This window comes from Stylophora pistillata, chromosome 2, assembly GCF_964205215.1.
Source record: "Stylophora pistillata chromosome 2, jaStyPist1.2, whole genome shotgun sequence".
Lineage (NCBI taxonomy): Eukaryota > Metazoa > Cnidaria > Anthozoa > Scleractinia > Pocilloporidae > Stylophora > Stylophora pistillata.
Window position 1 is genome coordinate 22,047,193 of NC_142520.1, and position 12,124 is coordinate 22,059,316.

Sequence of the window (12,124 nt, forward strand, 5' to 3'; positions counted from 1 at the left end):
ATTGAAAATGCATGATGGCAATTTCTTCAACTGGTTGTTGTCCAGCCACCAGCCAAAATTTAGTAAATTTAGTGTCAATTACATAGTATTTGACATTAAAGTTCAGAAAATAAATTTGCTTCAATCTATTCCTCATGTGCTAATACGAGGGCCTAAAATATCATTCACTTTATTAATCCAATATTCTCATTGATTTGATATCTACATTTTAGTCTGACATCTCAAGGCACCAGAGAGGATAAGAAGCTATAATCTGTGACAATATGAATTGAGATAGATTCGATTTTTTTAGCTCTGAAAGCAACTTGATTACCTATTGTTGTACTACACAAGGCTCGACATTACACAGTGTCATGTATTGTAGTCCTCACAATAATCCAAGCAACACTGAGTAGGGGATAAGGGGTGAGTAAATTAACAGCAATGGTTTGGAGCGGAAAATATTGGAATAGTCATATAAAACGTATATTGTTAATAGTTTGTTGAAGATTACATAAAACCTGTTTTATTGTGCACGCACAGATTCATATGATATGATCACGCTTATTTCGCAAGACAGAGGGAGGGAATAAAATCTGTATCTCTGCTAAGGAATCAGCTGAAGCCTTTAAAATCAAAAGAAACCCGACTCAGTAGTCTTGCATTCAAGCTGTATTAGACAAACTTTGCATATTTCATGGTTAGCGATGTTCGCTCCTAAGGGTGGATAAGAAGGATTATTTGCACACGGATTTGTCTAAATCAGAATAAGCAGAAAGTTTGAATGTTTTAAATAAGGCGGCAATCATATTCTTTTCAATCCTGTTTTTTTTTTTCTCCGCTATTGGTTTTGAACAATTTTCTTTAAATTTACACCTGAATCTTAACAAAATATTTCTGGTTTAATATTGAACACCTTTTTAATAGGTTGAATGTTTCCACCGCCCCGCGCAAAATTAAAACTTCAAAGTAAAAGGCTTGGAAAACAACAAAATAACTTATAATAAAAGAAAACAAGGTAACCAAGCTCTTGTTACACTGTAAGTGAAGAGTCTGAAAAAAATGTAATCAAGAAGCTTTCCTTTTGCCTACTATCGTTTCTTTTGCCCAAGCATTATCGGGGCCACTATATTGCATTCTTTTTTTAAAACAAGTGACCTTTTTTCTGCTCTGCCAACCGCAAAACTCCCCTCCTCCACCCCTTACGAGTTTCTCGAGCCCAAATGATTGGCGATCTTTTTCTCCGAGTCTTATGAAAACTCCGATACCAAAAGCAACTAATCTTGTTAAGGCTGGTTTTCATTAGCGACGGAGTCGTAGTCGGAGTCGTAGTCGGAGTCGTAAGAGCGCTTATGACCCAGTGAAAATCGAAAAACGGAGTCGTAAGCGGAGTCATAAGCTCGACGGAATCGGAGTCGGAAGAATCAGAACGTTTCCATTTTCTTCCGATTCCGCTTATGACTCCGTCGCTTACGATCTAGTGAAAACTGCATTGTCGGAATCGGAAGCGGAAGCAGAAGAATAAATAAATCACAATGCTCGATTCCAGGCCCGCGAAAGTACAAATTTTGGCGTCAAAGACAACATGGCGGACGAAGAGCAACTTTGGCGCTTATTAATCATTATTTTGCGCAGGCAGAGACAATGCAGGAATAATATCGTTTGAAAAAGAAAGCAATTTTGGGTTCGTGATATCTATCGACGTCGAGCAGCCTAGGAAGAGTATGCTAACCTCATCAGCGAACTACGACTTGGTGATCGTGAATCGTACTTTCGGTAGGTTCAGTTCGAGTATTTTAACTTTTAATTTCGTAATTTTACCGTCAAGCTCACACGTTTAAATTTGTTACGGCTATTTGTGCATTTTGGAAAGATGGAGTCGAGGATTGTGATCGGTTTATTCTTCCGCTTCCGGTTCCGACACCGACAATGCAGTTTTCACTAGATCGTAAGCGACGGAGTCATAGGCAGAATCGGTGTTCTGCTTCCGACTCCGTCGGTTTGATTTTCACTAGATCGTATCGCTCCACGCTTTTGATTACGACTCCGACTACGACTCTGTCGCAAGTGAAAACCAGCCTTTACTCTGTATTTTTTTGAATCACTTTAAATGTTTTCTTTAGCAAGTAAGCAACTATTATTCGAAAAATTGTTCGCATTGTAACCAAAACAAAATATCCCACGCGGTATAACGGCTCTAACTTTTTTTTTAACTTTGGTGAATACGTCTGATCATTTCAGTGCAGTAACTGTTACAACTATCTCTTCAAAACTTTCGTTTTCCCTGTGCATCGTCCTTTTATATTGCCTGCAGGATTAAAATTAGGAGGAATGGCTTCACTTTTGACTTACAGATTTCTTAGGTTGGTATTCTTCATGAATATCTCTTTTGGTAAGTCCTCCAACTGGTTGTTGTGCAAGTACCTGTCAACAAATGACGGCAGTTAGTTTGTGTAACCAGCGTTCAGCTGCATTTCTGATATAAATGCATTATCGTTATCATCAATACCTTCAAGTGGTGAGAAATTTTTTGGGTAAGAAGCAAAGCTACTGATACTGTAAGAGATTCATATTTTGAGCCAAACGTGTCCACTGCATTATTACATTTCGTTGATTGCGCGGAGCTGATATATCAGACATCCATCCATGTAACATGTATTAGCCATTGGCCAATCCTATTTTGGCGGTAGTGCTTTCTTTGGTGGCTTATTTATACCTCCCATGATAACACAGCTAACGACCTCGCTATAATCTGTCCTTGGGGTTTTCGTTAGTTCAAGTAAGGTTTCAAATTAGTTTTTAAAACTGCAAGTGCTCATTGTGATAACAAATTCAAAAATGCTTGCCTCACCATTCGAATACTTATGCATTCTTCATCAAATCTGTTCGTTCAAGATGGCTGGATATTGTCCTCGTCCTTTTTTATTTTTTGCGTTTTTGTGGTCCGAGACAAAATTGATATCCATTAAAACGCGAAAAGCAGAATAACGCCAATATCCAGCCATCTCGACCGGACAGATTTGGTCAATAACGGATTTGTTAGGTTGGAAAAACTGTTCGACATAAAAAGAATAAGCAATGACTTGTTTACTTCGACAGCCGGAAAAGAAATCAAACAGTGTTTGTAACGCAATGAACCCATGAAAGCCGTTTAATGTTTTCTTTGTTCTTCAACTTTTTTGCACTCTGAATGGTGGTCATTGCAAAAAAAATTCTTGAACTTTGTAGGTCTGCTCCACGCAATCCTTTCTTGAGCTGGATCATGGCAGGTATAGACAATCTCTTTTGGTTTTAATTTTGAAATTTCAATTTCGTATTCATGCATGGTGCGTGTGATTTTACAAATTAACCAATCACTTTAACAGGGCTGAGATGTTGGGGTTTGCGGTGTTGCGGTCTTGACCCTTTTTTAATGCTGTATTGCGGTGAAGAACAACTCACATTGCGGTTTTGCAGTGATCTCAAAGCTTACGATGTACAATGTTTGTAATTTTAAACTGACGGGGTTCGGTAAAATAGAACATTTCCAGCGTTGCAAGTTCCAGTGTTGAAGAATAACTTCGTTAGATATTTTAACCTGTAGTTAATTGTCGAACAAAACGAGCTAATCTTTAATAAACGTTGGCTGACTAACCCCAAGTTGTGTTCGTTAATATCTTACTTGACCCCTGGACCAATACAACACGCATTATGGGCCAGCCAAAGACCAGCGCGTGGTAACGATGATTGAAACCGGATCAAGTAAAACCTGTGACTATATCATACTGTCGGCGTGTTGATAATATCCCTTGTGGAGATGCGGTGTTTGTTCCGAACAGATGGGGGATCTGACTACCGCAAACAGAATAGAGTCTATTTTGTTCGCGGTGTTGTGGCATTCTGAACCCCCCATGTCCCCCTCCGTTAAAGAACTTTAACCTTGACATTAAAACTGACGTGGACGTTTGCCGCGTTTCTTGATTGTTGTTATTGTTTTTGTTGTTGTTATTGTTTATTACTATTATTACGGAGTTAGTTTTTTTTTTTTTTTTCCTTTTGAATTTTCGTTTACGCCAATTTGTTATCCCTTAATTTTGAATTTTGTGAGGTTTTCGGGGTTTTTATTTAAGCCGAATGAGCTGGTTACTTTACAAATCGCGTTTTGTTTCTTGATAGTTTGGTTAGATTGACGCCTCCGTGTTTAGCTAGTGCCTTTTAGATAGAAAATTATAGTTAAAGTTTTAATTCAGGATAAGACTCCGTGTAATCAAGCTCCTTTTTGGAATAAAAGACAAGTTTAGACCGTAGTTCTCGATAAAGTAATCAAGACCCGCGGGCAACAGTAAGCAATAACCTAGTTTATGACTATGTCACATATCTGTGATTCAAAGCGATACTTTACCTTTCTTTTGGTTCCTTTAATTGTCACGTGTTCTTTTCCAAAGTTGAGACTATTTTCAAATCTATGTGTAGTGTATAGTAGTATTCACGTGTGGAAACGAATTCAAGGGATGATACACTCGGGACCCACGAATTTGCATGTCTATATGCAGCGTGTATTTAATTTATTGCAGTAGTTCTTTATTGGTTAAGAGTAAGTGTGTAGAGGACGTGAGTAAACGGTTTTCAATTTAACCGCGGTGTATTACACTATGTATGTTCGCACAATACTCTGGTACTTTCCTCAAGTAGAGATAAAAGTATTATTTTGGGTCAAAAATTAGAAGATATTGAGTCTTGTTGACTCTCATTCCCACAAGTTAGCTTATTTTGATTTTATTTGGCACCAACACATCGTTCGGCCGTTCAAAGTGCGATCTACAGTCGACTATGCAGTCGTACAGTTGTCTTTCAAAATTCGCGCCGTATAACTTCAGCTTACATCCCCAAGCCCCTTACACCCATCTGCTGGCTGAGCCTTCAGATTATTCCCATTGAATCTAGCGGTGTCATAAATATTGCATGCGCTATATTATCTGTGGCAATACCTCTAAAGAATGAATAATTTCACAAGCAAGTGCGATTAGCAGCCAGAATTTCACAACTCTAGTGGTTGTTCGGCAACATTCTTAGCTGTCTCACCTCGAAAAATATTTATTGTGGAATTTGTGCGTTATGGCTGACGGAAATAACCCATTTATGCCCAAGAAAAAGCGTCCAACAGGTCGAGGTCTTTAGTTCTCTTTTAACAGAGAGCTTCCTCGAACTCAAAAGAGCAGGCTTCTTGGCATCAAAGACCGCGTCAAAATGGCAAAAGGCGCGTTAAATCTAACAAAAGTGACCTCAAGTACACATGATGCGGATCTGATAGAGGCTCGGCCACACGGTTTTCTTTTCCTTCAGCGTCTTCCACTCCATATTCGCGTATTTATTTGCCTTTCTCTGATCTTGTTTCTCCAATTTCCCCTCCACATGCAGAACATACACCACTAAGAATGCAGATCACTGCGCCTTCAGCAGAGAACGACCCCATATATCTCTGCAGCGGGGGAGCTCTGCGAACTCTGTATTCTCTTTTTGGGAACACTCTCTCCATCACTTGCTGTTATTATGGAAAACTCATCGATTGCGATTTACAAATCTTTAATCAAAAAAGTCATGTTGTGTCCGTAACAGTTTCATGTGTGTGTGGAGATTCATTCAAGTGGCTCTCCTCCTCTATCATGGGAGGATCTCCTCCAAAGTACTATGTAAATTTGAGGTAAGTACCTTTTCGTTTTCAGCTGGAAATTTTCTGAAACTCGCTCTCTCAGTATTCTTGAGTTTTGTTGTACCTGGTCTTTTATCTGCCCCTCTTTTTCATAGATTGATTCATGAAGTATTGTTTTGTGACGTGACAGAGACACAGTACACAAGTTTCTCTGAAGCAGCCAACCTTGGGTGAGAGGGAGAAAAAACTTTTCACGCAGGTTACCAATGCACTTTCTCTAATGCTCCTAAAATCAAGTTGTATTTCTTCTTGCAAGCAAATGGCTGTCAACAGCAGTTTACAGGAAGCCAAATGATGATCTCTCCACCAAAATACCTCAAATGGACTAAGCAGTTTTTTATTTGGTTTCTCTCTTATCTGAATTCTAAAATACCTCTTTTTTTTTAATTACTTCAACGGTCTTGAAAGAGCATTGTTATGCAACCATTGTGAATAGCGTTTGCAATGAGTCCATGTCTGCTGCCCAGGAAGAAGGGAAAAGCACCCCTGGTGTTATGTTGTAAATGGAGAGGTACAAGTTGATTTCAATTTTATTTTGTCTTTGGCCACATACTTATACACCAGTCTTAGAGTATGAGAGGTGCATGCATGAGTTTTGTTCAATTATTCCTTTTTGCAAGCCAGGATCTCTGAAAGCAGTCAGTTTGATGCATAGGATCTAGTAGACTTCTGCAAAGTTCTGCTGACTAGCACATCTAAGCATACAATATCTGATATCAAGCTGTAAACCCTGAGAAATATGTGAGTACAGAAAGGTGTTCAATGTTATGTTTTGATATCTAACATTTCTTCCTGTAGTGTGTTATTACAGGTGCAAGGCATGATTAGAGTAGATCAGCAGCACACACGACTGCGTCAGCCCTTTCTTTCTTGTAAGATGCTTTTGAACTCTTTGTATGATATGTTGAACCTTGATACACTCAATGCTATTCCTAAAAATATTTCTATTTTTACTGATTCTGTTTAGAACCAAAAAAGTTTTAGGAGTCGTAAACTGGAATAGGACTAGTGAAACTTCAGCAGTAAGCCGTGAAGTCCCTATGACAAAGGAGGTGCTGACTTTTCTAACTGAGACCCAAGGTATGATACATTTGCATCCTAAATAATATCCCACCATTGATATGATATGAGTATGGAGGACAGAAAAATCCTTTATAGTGTGACTAAAGTAATTCTTTTTTTTTGTTTATTTATTTCTCATGTGTACTTCTGCATGAAGAACAGTCCACTCAGTGAGCAAGAATTTCAGGCTAACCTGCTGATTGTTGCTGACCATTATCAGGTAATTTGAATGACTGTTTATTGAGAGAATGCGTAGAAGTCATAAGGTACAAAAGGTTTTTCTCAGGTTACTCCTTCAAAAGAGCGATTTCACCAAACCAAAATTATTATTATTCATTTTTGTTGTAATGAACACATTGTGTCATGTAATTCCAACAAGACATAGCATAATTCATGAACTCAAAGATTACACAATTTTCTGTAAAAATGGAAAACCAGAAGCATTATACTTACTATTATTAATACTGATCTATTAATTTGTTTTTTTATAATTTTCTTTATTGATGACTCAGGGAAATAATGTCAATTGCCACGCAGAGTCACGGTGCAAGCAGCATGGCTACCTAATGAGCAAAAGGTTTTAACTAAACCTGAAGCTGTAGCTGCATATAGGAAAGCCGTTATGGGCACCTCAATGCATAGACATGCATATGATTATATGCAGGTAATTAATTGGCACATAACTGTATGTTTTTGTTTCTTTGCTTAAAAAAGTTTGCCTTTTCCAAATTAGCGATGTTGCAGTAAAGGCCATCAAAGAGTTGCAAAAAATTTATGTTCCAGTTACAGTGAAAGCCACTCAAAATCTGTTACCTTCTCCAGTGTAGGGAAACATACTGGATTGAATCTCTCCATTCAGTGATGCTCATTTATATCTGCTGCTAAGTGGATCCATTATGGGGATGACACCTACAACATGCACATGGAACTAGCCATTCTTGATTGGGTAAAAGACTTATGCTTTTGTTAATTCTGCACAATTGCTTTGGCACTTTTTGAATGCTATGCTTACTCTTTCTTATTGACTTATTTCTCTTGCAGAATGAAAATGTGAATAGAGAAGTATTGTCTCTGCAGATGTACCAACATGCCAGGCATCCGAATCGTCCGGCAGAGATCAGGGTGCTTACTGCAAAAACACTCAAGTTCAGGGAAACCATCTGGTCTATTTTTTTTTAATCTAAATAACTGATGTCCATTCTGCTTACCAGTGATTCTGACTTCCTGTGATAACTTTAAATGAGAGCTCATATGTCTTGTAAAAGATGTGAGGTAACCAGGGAAGAATAATTACAGCAACTGCTGGTACTAAGTAGTGAAGCATTCATGAGTATTAGGTATTACTCAAGGGACTTTCCATGCAGTTTTATTGATGTTTCCACCTCTTAATTTTATTTTGACTGTATATGTTTCATGAATTTATTCAATTGTTATTTATAATTGCTCTCCTTGACATGGGCATTTGTTTGAGAATTTCCTTATTCCCTTTTATGCCCCATGTAAGGAATGACTGGAGGGTTAGGCAACCTTGACCTCACATCTTTTATAACACAATTGGGCATCTTTTCCCATGCTGCATTAACTTGGTCCCCAAGTTCCACTTTTCTGGCCTGATAAACAGCGTCTTTCCAGAGCCCACACTTCTTCAGAGATCTCCAGTAAGTCATATAATCTTTACGACGTCGCACGTGATTTTCTATGTGCGGTTCTCTATACTAAAGAGCTTTTTTAAGTCCTTTATTTCACATTAGATAAAGCTTCCCAACCTTTTTTTTTTGGATATTGAGTGGCTATGGCCTTTCACTTCCATGGCAGAAGAAAGAAAAATCAGGCTTTTCAAATGACTGCTCCATGAAACAACTCATCTACAATAGGTACGCTATTGGATGGCGCATGGGATTTTTTGGCTGCCAATGCAAGCTACGAAACCATTGACCACTGTCATAAATGGTTGCCGGATTAATATTCTTTTGTTTAAATTTAAATTAGCCTTTCTGGCCTCGCTTGAGATAATCTATTCTTTTGAACTTTGTACTGGAGAACGAGGCCAGAAAGGTTAATTTAAATTTAAACAAAAGAATATTAATCTGGCAGCCATTTATGAAAGTAGTCTATGAGGGGCCAATTTCTTCAGGGTATTTCTGAGAGAGCCATTAATGATTATCAATATTCAGAAGATGTACTGAAACAGTCCGTGCCACTTAAATATATAAATCTTGTCTGTAAAACACAAAGTTAATTTTTTTAATACTGAAAAAGTGTGGCTGCTACGTAACATTAAATGTCTTGGATTTGACTTAAGGTTACCCAAGCTCAGCTTCTCAGATGATAATGTTGACAAGTTTGTTAAAAGTTAAGACATTGGTCATGTCACACAGATCCCAGCGGCATTTTCCAGACTGGTTAAGGCCAGAACCCGTGCTTTGTAAGATCAATGCCTGACAACATTATATTGATCTCCTGTACTTAGAGGTAGTGGGGAGAGGAAAGTTTGATCCTTTTGTTTCTGCTCTGGGAGCACCTATAGGGAATAGAGACTCTTTTGAGGGTTTCTGGTACAGACAGTGTTGGGGAGCGTGCTAGGAAGCAGGCGATGTTACAGAAATCAGAGGTGGACCTAAAGCAATACCTGCAGAAGAGAATTTTTCCTCATGTAAGGCATGCATCACGTGGGGAGGGGGTGGGGGGGTGTGAACTGGGATACTGGACTTCAAGAGTAAAAGAACATTTTAGTGATGAAGCTAAAAGGTATAAAAAGTTACCAGTTAGGCTTGTTAGCAATCAAGTCATTGCTTTGGCTTGATATTACTATTATTGTTTAGTTGACACTTGAGAAAGTGAAGATGAAACAGAGGCATAAACAATCCAACGACTGGCTCTTAGCAAGATAGGTGAGTATCTGAGGAATGCAGGGGGACTTAATAGAATAGAGACCAATTCTGCGCAGGTTGCAGAACTGAAAGAAATGTGTAGTATGTATTTTAACTTCATGTCTTTGCTTTTTTCATCCAGTTGAACGGAAGTTGCGTAAGCACACAGGAGACACCTTTAGAGATGATGCAATGCGAAAGTTGCATAAGCACATGTAGGCTAGATCACGAGATTGTAACCGGAGATGCGTGGGACATAATAAAACTAGTTTTTGTGTGTGAGAGCAGAAATTAAGAGAGACGTGAAAACAAGGAGGAGAATAAAACAGGATTTTTTAAGGACAACTATCGAGTACGTTAGTTACAGTGTACCCTACAAGTTCAGTACATTTGCGTTAATGTTACAACATGGAACGTTGGATATGCTATCCCCTATCATGCAATATTGCTGTTTACAAGGTATAGGGTGGGTTATGGCATTATTGTCTCTTTGCAGGCTAAAGAGGCCAAACATTCTGGAGTGAGAGAAGATTTGACCTTAACTAATCGGTCAAATGTAAGCACCACCACTGGTAAATGGTGGCAAGTAATGCAAAGTAACTATGTTCGCTAATTTTACCTCCCAGAACATCAACCAATGCCCTTTTCTTATACCTCACACTACCAATGACGTTCACACCACACTGTTACCAATCAAATGTTTGCAATTGTGGTGGAAATAAAGAAAATGATTTGCTCAGTTCTGAAGTTTGTTTGTCTAGTATTGACCTGGTGACTTGTGCAAGCAGCAGAGGCGCGACAGAATCAGTGTTGTGTGCACTAAAACCCATTGTCTGTAAACAGTGCAATACTCGCTTTGCTGATAACTTATCACTGTGGTCTCATCTAAAGTTTTCCAATGCCACTGAGGTAAGAAGTGTATCTATCAATCCAACTTTGATGACAGTACCTGGTTTAAAGGAAGCTTTACATAGTAGAGGATTAAGCACTGCAAGTAATAAGGAAATTCTAGTTAAGTGCCTTGAAGGTGCATTGGTTGGAGAAGTGTAGTTGATTTATTTTTTAATCAACAGTTTAAATTTCCAATAGTCAAGGTGGTGCACAATAAGGCATACTTGGTATGAGAATGATAACTAAGCTCTCAACAAATTCTGTGTACCAGTAATGTGAGTAACATTCCTACTTAATAAGAAAAATGTTTTAAAATTGGTGCACGATTGTTTAAATTAGCTGTGTTTGCTAGACATGTTAAACCTGTCAGAATGCAAAGGTACAGTTGTCACTGATATCACTTGGTATGCACTGATATATTACACAGAAAACTTTATAAACCTATTATTTTTTTTACCGACTTGCATTTTAGAGGCAGGGTTTCTGCTCTGATGTATTTATGGAATTTTGTACATAAAGGTTTGACCACTAAACCCTTTACATGCTAACAACAGTATGAATATTCTCCATACTGTTCTCAATACATTTTTCAAGGTGCTGACAAGGAGAATTTGTTTAACAATCAAGAGCCTCTTTAGTTAGTTATTATTTCCTACATTCTTGTGACTTTATGTTTAATTTGGGGTTAATATTGTAAGAAGAAATTAGATGCTGGTCACTGTTAGGGGTCAAAGGGTTAATAACTAATGACTCAGCATTTTGCTTGTTATGTTGACACAATGCATTTGTTTTAGTAATGGATTTGTCTTAAATAAAAGCTACAAAAGGCTGCAGCTTGATAGTTTTAAGAGCAGGATGAAGTATACATAGATAAGTAAACTTTGTATTTAATAGGATTAATTCTCTATACTCAGTGATAGGATAATTTCATATATGAATCGGACATCATTGTTAGTCAAATAATAAACACAAGCTTTCAGTTGTTATGTTTTAGGTAAAACCATACTTCTATTTATTTACTTCATTATATTTCTGCCTTCAAGATATGAAGATTAAATTTTAAAATATATGCTTGTATTAATAAACATATTTCCTTCAGAACTATGTTTCAGATTATATTCAGGGTTGTCATTCTTTTGCTATATTATGAAGTTTCGTGACAAGGTCTAACAAAACATTAGCAAGTTATGCTGTTACCTAATTAACTGTCAAGCAAGTTCGTGTTCAAATTCAATAGCTTTTGTAAATTTCAGTCCTTTGCAAATCCTTCTCGATCATAGCGCTGCACGTAAAATATAGTCGTTACCCTTTGTTTTTTTACAGAATAAATCATTTGAAGCGGCGCAGTTTGCGTGACAAGAACAATTGACTTGCCTCTGAAACTTTGAAGCACGCGACCATCATAAGGAATATTCTCGAAGTGCCGCTTCTTATGAAAATTCTCTCCCTTGGTCAAAACCCTTGGTCAAACGGCGCATGATAGTTGATTCTCTTCAAACTAGCATCTAAAATCACCAAATATCATCCGCATGGTCAAACGGGCAAAAAAGTTCGTGATAGTTGATGATAGTTGGCCAGTAGTCGCGCGAGCAAAGACACGGGAGCAGCTAGTTCCAGGCTCTTCCCGCGTAAA

At 37.9% G+C, this 12,124-nt stretch overlaps 1 long non-coding RNA gene across 1 annotated transcript; it reads left to right on the forward strand.

The window, feature by feature from the left end:
- Positions 1-7,430: 7,430 nt before the first annotated feature.
- LOC148737772 (uncharacterized) lies at positions 7,431-11,590 on the forward strand. Its single transcript, XR_015997411.1, has 2 exons — positions 7,431-8,604; positions 9,553-11,590. It is a non-coding gene; the product is annotated as an uncharacterized LOC148737772 (long non-coding RNA).
- The last annotated feature ends 534 nt before the right edge of the window (positions 11,591-12,124 follow it).